At 45.3% G+C, this 16,388-nt stretch overlaps 1 protein-coding gene across 4 annotated transcripts in view; it reads left to right on the forward strand.

Moving 5' to 3' along the window:
• Nedd9 (neural precursor cell expressed, developmentally down-regulated 9) overlaps nt 1-16,388 on the forward strand; it is a 179,050-nt gene that overhangs the window by 107,227 nt on the left and 55,435 nt on the right. The gene's annotated exons all lie outside the window — the stretch shown is intronic.

The raw sequence follows: 16,388 nt of genomic DNA on the forward strand, positions 1-16,388 counted from the left end.
GTATGGAGAGATGACAAACAGTGTGTTGCTTTCCCAATAACTGTCATTACTCCCTACCTACTTGACTCTCAGATATTTGGCTACTTTTCCATAACAGGGATGCTGGTGGTCAGTGTAAGATCAGTGAGTGTGAACCTTGGCAGAACAAAGAACATCCAGGAAAGACAAGAGTTGAACATCTGGGAAAGACAGAAGACCAAGCTACATAGAAGGGGAAAGTAACAGTTTCATCCTGGGTCCCCCTCTTTCCCTTATTGGTCCTGTTTAGATGCCTACCCCCAATGCCTTTCTAGCATTTCTCCTTGCAATATTGTTCTGGGAACAAGAAGGCACCGTTTCAGGGAACCCTCAGAGCCTTCTCTCCCTCTTCTTGTCTATGTCCCTTTAACCTTCCTACATCATAACCTTCCCTGCCCACACGATGCTCTTCCTCCCCATTTAAATACAGGGCTCCACCGTGCCCTGAAAATTAAGATAAAATTCCCAGCAGGTGTCAAAGTGTTCAGAGCTTTAACACTTCCAATCTACCGTCCCACCACAATCCCTATGTTTCAGTCACAACTGGTCTTGGATGCTCCTGGTCCTGTCAGCACTAGGGTCTTCCTGATGCAGACAAGTTCATCTGCTCTGTATTCTCCTCCCCTAAGGCTCTCACTACTCTCTTGTCATCTCATTAATTCTGTTCTCCATTCACAATGTAACTCAATCATTGGTGGTCTCCACCCCCACTGCATTTTTCATACACCTCATAGCACCATGAGTCTCTTCTTCATAGCTCTTTACACATTTACAATTTTTCACTAATTCGTGCTTCAAAGTTTGACATGTATCCGCTGAATACACAAATGAATGAATGGATCATTGCCTCTCAGGTTGGAATGGAAACTTTCTTGGGCACACATTCTGATTTCTGTCTCATTGATGGTTCTGACTGCTCAACATGGAATGCTGTGAGCTAATATCATCGTCTATAAGAACCTCTCTCATCCCTCCATACTTGGACCCTCCTCTATTGACTCTTCGTTCATCTCCAATCCTCATGGAATATTTAACATCTTATTCTTTTCGCTCATGGTTCTGTAAGTTGTCACCAGTTGGAGATATGCAAGCCTTCCCTGAACTCATGAAATGCTTGCAAACAGAGACTCAACCCAGCATCCACTTTCAACAAGTTGTATGTGCTTAGAATCATTGCAACTGGAACGCCATCAGTGAAAGCTAATGGGATACACCCTTGGATAGCAACTCAAAGGCCATACCAACATCCTGACATTACACAGACTGGGCTTCTTAGAGGATGTAGAGTACAGGTGGGAAGAAGCCAGGCATGCTGGGAAAACTTTACAATCGGCATTAGGTTTTTACCATCTCGGGATGAATGGCTCTGCTCTCATTCAGTTAGCTACAAACGTTACTATTCTTTACCTCAGGTAAAGTTGCCATATTTAGCAAACAGAAAATATAAGACTCTAGTGAAAGCCAAGTTCGAGACAAGGATAGGATAATTTTCTATACAAATAAACCCTAAGTATTTTAGGGAACATAATTATACTGAGAGCCAGTCATAGTTTAACCTGAAATCTAAATGGGACAGGCTATCCTGTATTTTTTCCCACAAACTTTAACCACCTGCCTTATGTTAAAGTTGGATGGTGCCAAGACTATTGGTTCCAAATGACAAATCCCAAAACACTAAGTATCACTGAGCAGGATGTGGTGGTGTGCACCTATAATCCTAGCACCCAAGGATCTGATGAGACGTGAGGGTCCAACCATAGGTGGGTCATCTACATCAATGTCCCTCATCCACAGGTCAGCAGCAGAAGGCCCAGAGAGAGTGAAAGAGCCAAAGGATGTGGAGGGGAGCTATGATAATGCTGCCCTTTAGACATGACATGGCTGATAAACATCACTGCACCGCCGCTGTGCACAGGATCAAGCCAGTCAGAATTCCAGCATGGACAGTAACTCTGAGCCTAGCAAAGAAGGATTATAAATGGTTGTTGAGGGAGAGTCACTTTTGTTTGCTGGTAGGTTGCCCATGCCCTACTGGATGAACCCATATGCCTGCACATGTAGACAACAATAATTGGATTTGGGGATGGGGTGGTGGGGGTGGTGACAGGGCATGAAGCCAGGAAGAAGACAGAATAGGAGGTCCGTAGGGAGTTGAAAGTAGTAGGGGCGCATATGATCAAAATACATTTATACATGCATGAATTTCAATGAATAAATAAATATGTGATTAATAAGAAAAAGATGATTGCTTCAAGTTCAAAGATAGCCTGGGCCCAATAAGGAGACTCTATCTCAACATCTAAGTAATGACTCCTCCAGAATCCCTTGATTCTACCCTTGTGCACAACTAACTCTTATGTGGAATTTACTCCTTTGACTATATGTTCCTGCTATGAGTGCCAGAGTCATCATTATCGTCTTAGAGGGAGGTACTGAATCTATTTTAGTCTTTTTCTAGAATTCATGGAAGGCTGGACTTAAAGCATATGTGTGTCTGCATGTGCTCTCCGGGAAGAAGGAATGGACTGTGGAGGCTGTTAGCATGCACACACAGAAAAAAAATAATTACATTCCAAAACCATTCCCTGGTTTTCCACACTTGAAGTTTTGTATTTGAGCAATAGCAAAAATATTGAAATAGAAAGTGGTTTTGAACCTCTAACATTCAGGCTTGAGTGCAGATCTAAAAGAAAGTCTTACACATGTGTGTGTGCACACACACACACACACACGGAGGGGGGTGCGAAGGGGGAGAGAAAGAGAGAGAGAGAGAGAGAGAGAGAGAGAGAGAGAGAGAGAGGCAGTTGTCTTGGAGTTACAGGATGTTTCAAGCAGAAGGAAATAAAAAGGAAGGCATGTACCTTGATGCGGTTTGACTTTCAGAAAAAGCAGCCACTACAAGACGCATGCCCCATCCCACCTCCTGAAAGAGGCCAGAATCTTGCAAGTGAGATGCCTTGTTGGACATCACTAAACATCTCCTCTCTCACTGTCCTGCAAGGGGACCTCCTGCCCCCCCCCCGCCCCCTTTTTTTGGTTAAGAAGCATGAAGGCTTGGCCTGACTTGAGTGATTTGTGTAAGCTCAGGGATTACTCCCTTCTGTGAATGAGCAAATGGGTTAAGAAGCCATCACACTGAAATCTTTGCATTTTTTTACCATAACCTGGCATAGTCTGGAGGCTCTAGAAAGAACACACCCTGCTTCCTCACAATGGAGAAGCTTCTAAGACTCGGGTCATTAAGATGAGCTTAAACATTCTCTTGTCCCTGCGGCTTCCCTAGAAGATAATGTTTGGTTCCTAGGCGACCATCAGGAGAACACTGAAAACACCTGACACGGCAGGCTTGTTTTATTTTCCCAAAGGGAGGCTTTCTTGGTGAAAACATAGGAAAAAAGCAAGGAGAAAGAGACAGTGAGACAGAGAGAGAGAGAGAGAGAGAGAGAGAGAGAGAGAGAGAGAGAGAGAGAGAGAGAGAAACAGACAGAGACAGAAACAGAGAGGGGGAGACAGGGGGAGGGAGGGAGAGGGGGAGGGGGAGGGGGAGGGAGAGAGAGAAACAGACAGAGACAGAAACAGAGAGGGGGAGACAGGGGGAGGGAGGGAGGGAGGGAGGGAGAGGGAGGGAGAGAGAGAGAGAGAGAGAGAGAGAGAGAGAGAGAGAGAGAGAGAGAGAGAGAGAGAAACAGACAGAGACAGAGACATCCCTGGCACTTCTGTCTAGGCCTACATTTTATTGGAATATTAGCACCATGTACATATGGCTCACAGTAATTGGTCTGGGATAATTGTTAATGATAATGACAAAATAAGACATGAAATCAGAAACAGACAAGTTGGGAGCTTTCAGGGAAGTTGGACAATTCATGTTGTTCCTTAGGATGACTTTACCCTAGAATCAAGTTACTCACAAAATAAACTTTATCTTTAAAATGAGGGCCTTCTGTATTACTTCCTGAGATAGTGGTTTCTTCAGTTCATCATTTTCAAACTCACACATTGGTGGCAACCCTTCCCTCAAGCCAGCAGTGATGGGAACAGGCATGGCTGTGTCCTCACACCTTCTTCCTGATTTCCACAGCACTTCTTTGACCGTGGAATGGAGTAAATCCCGAGGACATGGGAAAAGGTCAACTCTAATGTCCAGGGTCTTTAACGCCCATTTGTGGTGATTCATGTTTTAGTGCCTATCTGTGAAGGCGGGGGAGTGAGCTGTGTGTACAGCAATTTATATTCCTCTCTAACGGCACAGAAGAGACCACCCAGGGCCGCTGAGGGTTGTGGATGCCGATTGCGGAAAGGCGCTCGGTATAAGCAGAAATCAGAAATGAGTTGGTGTGAAATGGGGGCACAAACTCTGGGTTCAAATAGTCCCATGCTATCCTTCGTTCGATTGGCAGCCCCTTTAGAGCTGCCAAAGCCCTTTGGGTTTTTGTGTTTGTATTCTCAGCTGCCAGTGAACTGGAAAGTTTCTGACACGCTCAGGGTGGAGAAAGTGAGAAGCCCCATCATCTCTGGCCTAGCCTCCCAGATACTGCGCCGAGTCCTGAGACAAGATTAGTAAGAAGGCTCAATGAGAAAAGGGGCTTACCGCTGCCTAAGGACCTAAGTTTGATGCCCAGGTCCCACATGGAGGAAAGAGAAAACTGCCAACTGCAAGCTGGTCCCTGGCTTCCACACATGAGAGTAGGAAAGATCCAACCTGGGGAGATAGACAGAACTGCAGTGTTCAGGCTAGGATATGCAAGCTCCAAACAGCACAGGAAGAATGAAATACAATGTGTGTCTGACAGGAGTCAAGAATGACACAGGCTGAGACCCTGGGGCAGGCACAGAAGCACACAGCTATACTTCTACATTTAATGTGAAAAGCAAGCAGGGCCAGAGGGAAGCACACACTCGGGTCAAGGCATAAATCAGTACAAAGTCCCCAGTGTCAAGCCATCAAGGGCAGCTAGAGTTCACGGGGTGGTCGTCTTCTAGACACCAAGGGGAAAGGTCAGCATACATCAGCCCAGCATTGCCTCTCCTCCAGTTCCCCCCATCAGACCATTGCCCCCCAGAGTAACTGCGCATCAGTGCCTGGCGTCAGCAGGCAGGAGTCCAGCGAGCGGAAGGGAATGGGATTTGATTGGGGAACACTGCAGTCCCATCTGAACTGATTCCTCTGTCATTCACTAACCAAATAGAATTCTGTTATGGGCCTTACTCTCCTTCTAGGGGGGGAAGGGGACAAAAGAAAACAAACCTATAAACTCTGTAAACCATAGATGCTGCAGGGTACAGCAGTTGCACAGGAAGACTGTGATTTTCTTCTGCAATGTGATTGGCTGTGTTGGCACTATTAACTCCCACACCCCCCCCCCACCAGGGATTGCAAAGTCCCCTGTCTCTTAAAGCTCAGTGCTTGGACTCCAATGTAGGCATCCCATTAGCCAAGGGACAAGAGAAAGGTGTTAAATGAATGATAAGGACTACCACAACAAACTCATATTTATGGTGCCCCAAACCACTATTTTTCCTGAAATGTCAGCCTGGGACTATTACATAGTTTTAGATCTTGTTGAAGAGAATCAGGATAGAAAGAATATAAGGAAAGCCACCACTTTTTATGTGACTTTGCTTTTATAGGATTGGACTCACTCTGTTCACTGTAGCTTATGTATTTTTTAAAACCCAACTTAAACAGCTATTTACCTCATACCCTGTTGTTTCCTTAAGATGACTTACAACTGCAAGCTTCAGGAGATATTTTCACATATGGGAAGTCCAGCCACCATACTTAGAGAAATTAAATTGTTACACGTGATTCGGAGTTTAGGGTTGCAGCTGAAGGCATGAAGAAATTTGCAGGTGTATGGTTTTATTCTCAACTCTAATAAGAAGGTCCACTTTAGGGGCCTCGTTAAACTGACAGAGAGCCGAACCATTCTGGAATGATGTGTGTGAAGAAAGAGAAATGGGCTATCCACACCCAATTCTGCAATCTCAGGACAGGAGTCACAGTCCGTCCCCAGTGTGCTTATCCTGTCCTAATAAAGCTGAAATGGTGGCTTGACATAGTGGGCATATCTGGAATCATTGAGTGAATGGCATGTGAGGGAGGGTAACCAGAAACCTTCCTGGCTGTAGCAGCTTGTCCCTTCCTGCTACACTGTACAGACCTAGATCTTTTCCCTTTTAATGGGTAGGACACTGATGAGAAGAAGAGATCTTGGAAGCCAGTCTGGGGAGGAGACTAATGGGGGAGAGAGGTGACATGTGGTGACCCTGGCAAAGCCAGCGTCCCTTTTGCATGGTGTGTCAAATTAGATTAGGCTTTGGCTACTATGCTTGTCACATGGTCCTAAGGATCCTCTGAGCCAGCAAACCACAACATTTACTTCACAGAGGCCATGACAGGCAGGCAGGCAGGCAGACAGACAGACAGACTGACTGACAGACTGACCATGCATAACCAGGGTTCTTTTTTTTTTTTCAAGTGTCAGCTATTTCCTCTTTGCCTTCTTATGTGGCTTCTTCTCCTTGATGCCTGCTTGACTCTGTCTTCTGGACACTCCTCCACACGGACAACTATTCACATTGACTGTTAAAATTGGAGACCATTTCAATATAACAAAGCTTACTTGTGAAAGGAAAAAAAATCCTAGAACCTGGCAGTACTTCAGACCAAAGAAGATTTAGAATGCCTCCTCTAGCAACCTGTTCCTACAACCTGCTGCCTTGCCTGTCTTTCATAAACATCTTGGCATCTGAGACTTCTACAACATGAGACGAGAATCATCCACGGTCAAATAGAAATCTAGAGGACTCAGTAAGTGTTTTAGTGATGCCATCAAGGCTTTAGAGAAGGCCCATGATGGAGAATAATCTGTATGTCAAATGTCTGCAGACTTGTCTCTATTTCATCCAAAAGCATTTCAGACAGACATCCAGAATAACATTTAACCAAATGTCTGTACACCTGCCACACTGACATATTAATTAACTCAAGAGCATAGTCACTGCTCTGTGGAGAGTGGACTGTGGAAGACTCCTGGATTAGAAGAAACAGCTTAAACGGGAGGACTGGGGCCAGTGGAACTCAGGAGAGCATCACAGCTTAAAGATCAACTAGAAGAGAGACAGGGATTTGGCACAAGAGACTGGGCCAGTCCTCAGAGACCAGAATGTCCGGGAGATCCAGGTACAAGAAGCTGGGCCTCCCAAGATGACAGGGAGGCCTCAGCATCCCAGCAAGGAAGTTCCCAGAACAAAGGAGGTAGATCAATGGGATTCAGACACCAGGGAAGTTCAGGGTCCTCTGTAGTCTGGCCATCAGGATAAGCCTGGACTGAGGACTGTGGCAGGCCAAGGGCTCCTGTAGCTTCCACAGTGAAGAACATAGGGCCACAGTGGTCATCAGTAGGCTAGCAGAGCAGAACTCCTGTCTTGTCCAGTCTGCTCTGCCAGAGGAGGAAGCACAGTGCCTGTTGCTATTTTTCTAGTGACTGTCAGTAAAATAACAATTTCCTTAATGGACTATTTTTCTTAACCAGTTTGAAGATGTATGGACAAGCTGGAAATGTAGCTAATGGTAGGAGACTCTGGTAGCATACATGAGTACACGAGGTCCCGGCTTTGATCCCCAACACACACACACACACACACACACACACACACACACACACACACACACACGAGTTTGATCATCCACAGTTTCAAGGGCAATGCCAAATTATTAAGCACTGAACTCCATGCCAGGCTTCGGTGGAGTACTTGCTGTGTGGTCTTGATCTAGGCCATCACCACCTTCAGCATTTGTGATGTAGAATAATTAACTCCTATCTGATGAGTCTTAATGGAAGTTGGGTAACCACTTAGCTACATCTGGCTCAGGGGCATCTCCTTGGTGCGTACAAAGGAGTCATCATCTCGTCTCTGCTGAACCTCATTCCTCTTTTCTTTCTGAAAGTCCTTTAAAGCATTGCCCACACTGCCCACAAAGTTTGCTTTCCTTCTCTGTATTTCTCTGGTCTGGTTGAGCTGTTTCACTTCATTTTCTTTGTCAAGTGTTAGATGGGTACATGTGCTCATGCATCTGAAGTATATTTTTAAGTATACAGAAAAAAATTAACAGCCAACCTCCCGTTTGTGTTCGGCCTTGAAACTGAGTTGAACACAAAGTGGCAGCTGTCTCTAGACAGAAATGAGATTAGTGGCCAAGGGCTTGGGATACAGATAGGGAGTGGCCCAGACCAGTAAGCAGTCTCATTCCAAAGTAAAGAAAGTGTCCTGAAATTCTTTGGTCCACCTCTGTGGACCCTGTAAGAATAACTGAATGTATACTATTTAAGGGTGGATGTTATGCATGTAGATCATTATTAATTAAAAAATAATTTTCTATTGCCTACATCAGAGAATTGACTACTCTTTTGGCCAACTCTTGTACAAAGAACTTGCTGGCCAAAAGGCACAGATGGCATTTACAAATGGGACACATGATGTGCCGCGGTAACATAGTAGGTGGGTTGGGTCTGATCAGAACACTTATCAGCAGAGGCGGCATGGAATTTCAAGGGGCTGGAACTGGAGCTGAGTCAGGGAGACCAGATAAACCCCAACAATTGATACCAAAAGACAAGCATTCCAAAGAAGAATCCAGAAGGAAAAAGAGGTCCTGGTGCTCTCTTTTGATTGTTGTTTTAAATTTTCATGTCTTTTTACACTGTTTCCAGGGACAAATGGAAAGAATGCTGTCTTAATCTGTTCTATGTTGTTGTAGCTGAATATCTGGAACCCAACAGTGCGTGTGTGTGTCAGGTTGAGTTGGGTACCGAAAGTCCAATTCAGGTGGCTGGCCCTGCTTAGCTCTGGCAGAGGAGAGGCAGGTGTGAGCAGGGAGGAAAGAGGGTGGAAGTCCGGCAAAGGCTAGCCCATTCCAGAGAGAGAAAACGAGGGCAGGACCTTGTGATGCCCCTTACTGGCCCTATCACCTTTGCACTGGGGTCAGAGCCTCAACATGAGCTTTGATGGGACTAGGCACATTTTGGCTACAGCACGGGCCACCTCACGGCTGGTCACAAAGTCTCCCTGCAGAGGAAGCTTAAGCACACACAGCTTGAGTCCCAGCACCTGAAGCAAACAGAGAGACTGTTGGGAAGGCAGCATCCTTACTCACCATGCCTTTTGGAGGTTGTCACTGCAAAGAGCTGCCTGAACTCTGCTTGAGAAGAAACAAAACCTCTTCGTTTTAAAGGGCTACATGAGCCAGGCAGAGCAGGGGCAGTTTCCTGGGCAGCCATCTTGGTTTTTGTGGGTGTGAAGTGAAAACCCTGACTTCCTGCAGAGAAGAGAAACCGAAAGAGCACACTGAGTCCAGTGACCTTTAAGAATGGCTTCCTCAACTGGACCCTGCACGTCGTCAGAAAGGCTTAGGCCAAAATGTGCTTCGAAGTCCTTGATTGTTCTGTACAGTGTCTTGAGGTGGTTAACAAATGACCATGCTGAGTCATATGGCTAAACTTAAGACTAGAAGAACTAAAAAGTGGCCCAATCCTGCTGGGAACAGAGTTCAGGGATAGAGAACTGCTTGAGGCCCAAAGTTTATAGCACCTGAAAATGAGTATGTGTTGTGTGTGTGTGTGTGTGTGTGTGTGTGTGTGTGTGTGTGTTGTATTTGTTATATGTGTATATATAACATATTTATTTGTGTCTATATTATAAATACAAGTGAATATATTATGTGTCTATATTATATCTGTGTGTGTCTGTATATAACTTATTGAAGGACTAAGGATGTGGCTCAGTGGTTGAGTTATCTAGCAAACATAAAGCCCAGGATTCAATCCCTAGCATCACAAAATAGATCAATACATTTCATTCCTGGAGCCTGAGTAGGTCTGCCTTTGCCTCTCTCTGGAACTATCTGCTCCTGTCTTGGAGCATGCACATCAGCCTAAGGTCCCATCAGCCTGAGCCACACTCTGCCATGACCTCCTGAACCCCAGACACCAACAGTACCTATAAGGTTTTCTGACGTTCACTCCATTTGCCTGCAATGTTCTGAGGGCTCGCTCTATGGCGTATAGGAAGTCTGGGCCGGTGCGAGCTTTTACCCTTTGGTGTTGATGCTATTATTTGGACCACAGTGTAGCTTGGTGTGACACGTGTCTAAACATCTACCCCTGCCCCGGCCACCACCATCCCCAAAGAAAGAAAGAAAAAAAAAATACTGTCTGCCATGAAAAGAAGTGGTTCCGCATAGTGAAAGTTTTTGAGCATCCACTTTCCAGATGGAGCATTTTGTTAAATAGGAAAAAAAGGAAAATAAAGTTGAACCCTGTGGAATGGTCTCCAAATACTGCTGCTACACTACTTCACTCCAGCTTACGGAATTTTATGATAAAATATCGGCGAGCTCATAAAGGAGGCTGTTTTAAGGCCCGTAATCTTTCTAACCATAACAAAAGGGGGTGGTAACTATATTGTACAAGGCCGCGATGGAAAAATGTGCTGAAGTATTTCCATAAATCAAACGTAGCGCTTTTGGCATTAGCTAGAAAGCGTTAAACGTTAGCAAATTAGAACCAGATGATTTTAAAATAGAAACTTACATAACGCGATGGTGGGATTTTTTGTTGTTTTTTTGTTTTCTCCCCAGCACCAAGTTTATCCTCAGGAAGTTACCTTGGCTGCTCCTGTAATAGGTATTTAAGAAGCGAGGGCCGCGTCTGGGTATTATTCATCTTTGTGGCTCCCACGATGCCTACTGTTATGTCGAGCAATTAGGACTGGTGGAGGGGAAAATGAAATCTCAGCGGCTATTAACAAGGACAAAGTAATCAGCGAGGAAATGTGAGGCTGATGTCTAAATGGGTTTGCAGGTGCACAACCCCTGCTCCCCAGAACCCCGCTGAACCGCTGTCTTGCTTTCCCTTCCATTGTTAAAGCGTCCTCCCAATCAACGAACAAATCTCTGTCACCCTGCTCGGAGGTGCTGTCACCCTGCAGTTTCCTAACGCCTAACTTTCCTTTCTGTTTCAGCCACCTCAGAGGTCACTTTCCCTTCTCCTCATTACACAGAGTTAGGATATATCCTGCACCTCGAGGCCAAGCCAGGAGTCTAGGGCAACACACTGACTGGGTGTCTCTGATCGTAAGACTTCTGTGGAGAGGACTCCTAGAGTGCACATGAGTGAGTACATGACATTGCTCTCTGGTAGAGGGACAGCGAAGACATCTTAGTGCAAGGGAAAGAAGCCAGATTCAGACTGGGTTAGGGGAGGATACTCTCTTGGCCTGTCTTAGTTGGTTTTCCACTGCTGTGATAAAACACCATGAACCAAAGCAACTTAGGGAAGAAAGCATTTACTTCAGCTTGAAGTTCCCCATCCAAGTCCATTACTGAGAGAAGTCAAAGCAAGAACTCGAGGCAGGAACCTGGAGGCAGGATTTGACACAGAGGTCATGGAAGAATGTTGCTTGCTGGCTTGTTCCTTCTAGCTTGTTCAGCCTGGTTTCTTATACAAACGGGACATTCTACTCAGGGTGGCACCCCCTTCCATGAGTTGGGCCCTCTCACATCAAGCATTAATGAAGAAAATGTCCCAGAGATGTGCCCACAGGTAAATCTTATGGATGAATTTTCTCAGTTAAGAATCCCTCTTCCCAGATATGTCTAGGTTTGACAGAACCCAACCAACATGTCCCCTTATGAGTTAGACGATCTTAGAGCAGACTTCAGGCATGGCGGATTCAGGAGACACAAACAAGGTCAGAACTCTCTCCATTCATTTGCTCTTAGTTTCTGCTTCCTTTTTCTTGCAGATTGATCCTCTCTCCCTATAGACACATGTTACAAAGAGGAAAAGGTACTTACCCTTAAGCATAGTTTATAGTGTAAGATCTAAAGATGGAGAGGCCTTCCTTTCGTGGTGGATATACAAAATCACGAAGACCTCAGACTGATTTTCTCTGACTCACATGCTAAGTTCTCAGGTAAATCACTGTGGACAAATGAGTACAGCCTCTGCTTGGCCAGGCCTGTGTGGTGATTAGGAACATGTATTAGTGGATGGATGAGAATTGGACACTAACCGCGTACGGGAAGGACAATCAGAGTGAGGGTTTGGCTCTAGGTGACTAAGACAGTGGTAGTGTCAAAATAAGAGTAGCTCTAAGTAAACAATGTTCATTGGAGGGGATTGCAGATTTGTGTTATGGTGGTGGTAGTCGTGGTATTGCCTGTGTTGTTCAGCTTCCAATGTTTGTTGGGGCTCAGCGTTTGGAAGTTTTCCATCTATTGTTAATTAGCCTCATTGCTTTAGAACCTGTGACAAGGTAGATATTATGGTGGGAGGATGTGGTCTAGGCACTGGTAACTTAGAAGGAATTGAGTGGTATGCCACAATCCCTTTCCGGCGATCCAACTCCTTTCTGCTATGGTTCACTTTCTAAAGATTCCTCCTCCTCGAAATAGGCCAATGGTTCTCAACCGTCCTAATGCTGTGACTCTTAAATACAGTTCCTTATGTTGCGCTGACTCCCAACAGTAAAATTATTTCATTGCTACAGCGTAACTGTAAGGTTGCTACTGTTACAAATCATAATATAAGCATCTTATCAGCAGGATATCTCATATGTGTCCCAACCCATAGGTTGAGAACCTCTGGTCTAAAGCACAATTATTTGGAGGAAGAGATGGATAGAGGCAGAGACAGACAGAGACAGATGGAGGAATTATAATTGTGTTTTAAGGAATGGCACACGGATCAAAATATACGGGGTAGACTGGTAGATTAAAGATTCAAGAAAGGGCTATGAAGCTGATGAAGCAGCTGAACCTGAGGTCAATGTAGGCAGAATTTTATCTTCCTTGGAAGACCTCAACCTGTTGTCTGGTGGCCTTCGACTGCTCAGATGAGGCCCACTCACATGATGAAGGGTCATCTTCTTTATTCGTTCTCTATTGGTGTTAATGTTAACCGAATCTGTAAAATGATCTTCATATTAACATCAAGTATGCTAATTTGTTTTTTTTTAATATCCAGAAACATGACCAGCCAGGTTGACATATAGAACTCATCACAAGGAATGAACACTTAGCTCTTAAAAGATGTCTGGAATATCTGGGCATGGTAGGAAATGGGTTAGTGACTCAGAACCTGTCGTGAAGTCTGATTGTTATTGGAGTAGAAGCAGGAGGATAAATCGCAGGAGAGAATGTGCTAGAGAAGGGGGAAGATGCAGAGGGCAAGTGTGCTGAGGAATGCCTGCCTGCAAAAGAAACTGGAAAGAACTGGGCAGAGGTGGGAGGGGATAAAGGGATCTGCTGTCCATCTGGAAACCGGAAGGTGCATCAAGTTCAAGTCAGAGGAAGTGAGTGGGTACCGGGTGCAGAGAGAGGTAAAGCAAACAGAGAAGATCCTCCAGCCTCAGCAGCAGAGACGCTGGTAGTTCTCAGTGGAGCATGGCACTTCCAGGGTGCCATGTAAAACTCACATTGAACCATGGTGAGTTAGGGGCAGAAATTAAAAATGTCCTCATTCTTAATTCTCTGAAACTCTGAGAGTCATTCCACAAGAGCCATTTTATATCGACTGAAATGATTCATCCCCACTGTTGTGGTTATAAGCTAGTGTTTCAGGAACCTTTCTCATCACCTTGATCTAGTAATGTAAACATTGTCACTGCCCTGAATGTTGCTGCTTAGGAAGATTGCAGATGGTAGGGACATTGGCAGAGGTACGGGCTAGAGTTAGGAGGCTAACATGTGAGACCCTTCACTCTTGCTACAGACATTGCTGGCCACTGGGGAAGCGTTGGTTGCCATAGGAGACTAGGAGAGACCCAGGAGACTCTGGATTCAGACTGCCACAATTATAATATACAAAATTCTAGATCTTTTACATGGCTCACTTGGCCACAAACCCCCATTGGATCAGCCCAAGGTTATGTCTTCCTCATCAACTCTACAAATCCTCTGAAAGATGAATACATCCGCTCATGGGATTGGCTCCTGACCCCATAGGAACCATTGTAATTCAGGATAACAAGGAGCTGTTCTTGGCCGGTGGGGACACCTGAATTGATCCAGGGCATGAAAGACAAAGGAACTTGAGAGGAAAGAATTAAAGAGCTGTCTGGAAGAAGGACTCTTATTCTGACAACAGGATGTATGTATAGGTGCCGGCTTTAGAATCATTCCTTATAGCGTAGGCTCCACATTCTCCTTTCAATCAACTGTGGGATTGAAAATGTATTGTTTTGGGGATGGGGGGTTGCATGTCTGTTGAACATACACAGATGTTTTCCCTTGTTATTATCCCCTATATTACCTATTTACATAGCATTTACATTGCATCGGGTGTAATGTACGAGCTGTCTAGAGAAGACTTAGAGCATACAGGAAGATCTGTATGCTCTTTTTTATACAAGAAATTTGAGCATCTGTGTGTTCTGGTAACCATATGAGGTCTTATAACCAATCCCTCCCCCCACAGATACCGGAAGGAGGGACAACTAAGTAAGGTGATGTTTGGTTTGGGGGTGGCGAATTGGGAGTTGTGGCTTGTGCCACCAAAGGTCAGCAGAGGCCCAGGACTTGCTTCTAGTCACTACTTTTTCTTCCCTTCCTAAGACCAGAAGCTCAAGTTTAGAACATGAGTCACGGGAACTGCCAAGCATCAAAGTTCGAGGAAGCCCTTGTATCGCCCACTTGTCTGCATCTTCAATGATGAAACCACAGAGTACCAAGACTTCAGCAAATTAAGGGATCTCGTACTCTGTAAACCTCAGTGGTGTACATGAGTAAGACTGAGCAGCTAGAGCCTGCTAGTTAGCACAGCCTCCCTTCAGCTTTTCCTATAAAGAAGGGAGCTGCTCCTTTATTTCTCTGCTTCTGTGGGCAGAAAGGAATGTGCCATCCACTGGGCAAGCAGAGGGTGGACACTGTTGTCCCTGCCACCACTTATATCCTGGGCCCACACCGGACCAGCATCTTTCTAGCAGACGGAATAAAACGTTGTCGATAGCTGGAGCACTCTGCTTCTTAAAATGAATCAAACCCTTCAAAAGCTAGCCTTTAACTGGGCACAGCATGCTGTGTCTCCATCCCACATTCTTCTCCTCCTGCCTCCTCCACCAGGCCCTGCGTGGCTGGGATTCCTTTCTCTGGCTCAGCGGCAACAGCTGGCAGTGAAGTGAGTTAGACAAAGAGGCCCGAGGCCCCTGGATCTGTGGATGTTTGCTGCTCATGTGGGGACACAGGGAGGGCCTTCTCTGAGAATTGGAGCAGGTAGGTTTCTTTGGGACTGTTGGGGCAGGAGATGCACCTCTAACCCATGAAGAAATTGCTAACTCCAGCAAAGTGGTCATTTGGGATTTCAGCACACACACACACACACACACACACACACACACACACACACACACACTCCTTTCCCAGTATTATCCCACCCACCGTCGGTGCCTGGAGTTACTCTGGATGTTAGATGCTGAAAATGACTGTCAACAGCCACTGTGCTCTGGACATGGCAAAGCTCTTAAGTACATTGAAAACAGAATACCCAGCCTCACTGAGAAGCCAGGGCCCTGAGTCCATAGTTTGTTTAGCAACTCCAGCAACACAGACATTGGGCAGGTGAAACAGAAGAATCTCTGGGGCTCTCTGGCCCGTCAGCCTAGTCCAGGACACCGAGACTCATGTCCTATTAAGAGAATCTGTCTCAAATAAGATAATCAGGGTCTGGAGAGAGAGCACAACAGTTAAGACTCCGTGTTGCTCTTTAAAAGAGTAGTTCGCAGTGCTGCTCCGGGTTACTCCCAACTACCTATAACTCTAGCTTCCGGCCGTGGGGCATGGGAAGGATCCAGTGCCCTCTTTGATCCTCTGTGAGCATCCACACATGCACCATATATGTATACACATACATTAAAATTCAAAATAAATCTTGCAAAGCTAAAGTAGATGGGCCTTGGAGATGACACGAGGATTGTCCTCTGACCTCTGCATGTATAAACACATACACACATGCACAAACATACAAAACAAGGCACCTATACCCTCACACATGGACAGATAAGTAAATTCCATTAAAAATAGGAGAGAGAGTGTTTAAAGGGAGTGTTTTGCAAGTGTGATGCTGTGTGAAGGGTTAGCAAGGGGTAGAAACAAATGTATTTGTCTTTCTCACTTGAAAGACGTTCTGTAACATTGTTGTCACATGAGAAAACTGCTCGGTCAGTCATGGGCTTCCCGTTTATTTGGTACTGGCAGATCACCTTGACCTTTGTAAAAATCCACAATCTAACTTTTCTACCTACCCTCCGAAGGGATTTTCGTGGCAGTTTCATATAACAAGTTGGAGAAAGTAAAGCTTGCAAGAACA

Source organism: Rattus norvegicus, chromosome 17 (genome assembly GCF_021556685.1).
Source record: "Rattus norvegicus strain SHRSP/BbbUtx chromosome 17, alternate assembly SHRSP_T2T, whole genome shotgun sequence".
Taxonomy (NCBI): domain Eukaryota; kingdom Metazoa; phylum Chordata; class Mammalia; order Rodentia; family Muridae; genus Rattus; species Rattus norvegicus.